Below are 866 nucleotides of genomic sequence, written 5' to 3'. Positions count from 1 at the left end.
AGAACTCATCTGTTACATGGGCACTTCAATGTTTTTTAAACTTATTTGAACTCTAGACTTCTTTTGCGTTCAGTATGCAACATTCAAAGCGACGTCATCAATTGCCAACATGTTCTGACATCATTTGCTGTTTTCAGTCATTTACCTAATTGTTTAGAGAGCTAAATGACCGTGAAATTTAAAATCACTACAAAATGAACTGTGAAAATGTTGAAACTTGGCATGGTATCATCATTTCACCCGCATAGCATGTGCGAAAGAGTAGAGATGGTCACGACAAAAATTAGACGCACTTCGTGTATAAACTGGACAATCTCTTTCGGAGTATGAGGGTTTCGGACGAGAACTCATCTGTTACATGGGCAATTCAATGTTTTTTAAACTTATTTGAACTCCGGACTTATTTTGCGTTCAGTATGCAGCATTCAAAGCGACGTCATCAATTTCCAACATGTTCTGACATCGTTTGTTGTTTTTCAGTCATTTACCTAATTGTTTAGAGAGCTAAATTACCGTGAAATTGAAAATCACGACAAAATGAACTGTGAAAATGTTGAAACGTGGCATGGTATCATCATTTCACCCACATAGCTGTGCTAAAGAGTAGAGAGGGTCACGGCAAAAACTGGACGCACTTCGTGTACAAACTGGACAATCTCTTTCGGAGTATCAGGGTTTCGGACGAGAACTCATCTGTTACATGGGCACTTCAATGTTTTTTAAACTTATTTGAACTCTAGACTTCTTTTGCGTTCAGTATGCAACATTCAAAGCGACGTCATCAATTGCCAACATGTTCTGACATCATTTGCTGTTTTCAGTCATTTACCTAATTGTTTAGAGAGCTAAATGACCGTGAAATTGAA

This window comes from Triticum aestivum, chromosome 2A, assembly GCF_018294505.1.
Source record: "Triticum aestivum cultivar Chinese Spring chromosome 2A, IWGSC CS RefSeq v2.1, whole genome shotgun sequence".
Classification (NCBI taxonomy): Eukaryota; Viridiplantae; Streptophyta; class Magnoliopsida; order Poales; family Poaceae; genus Triticum; species Triticum aestivum.
This window is presented reverse-complemented; position numbering follows the sequence as displayed.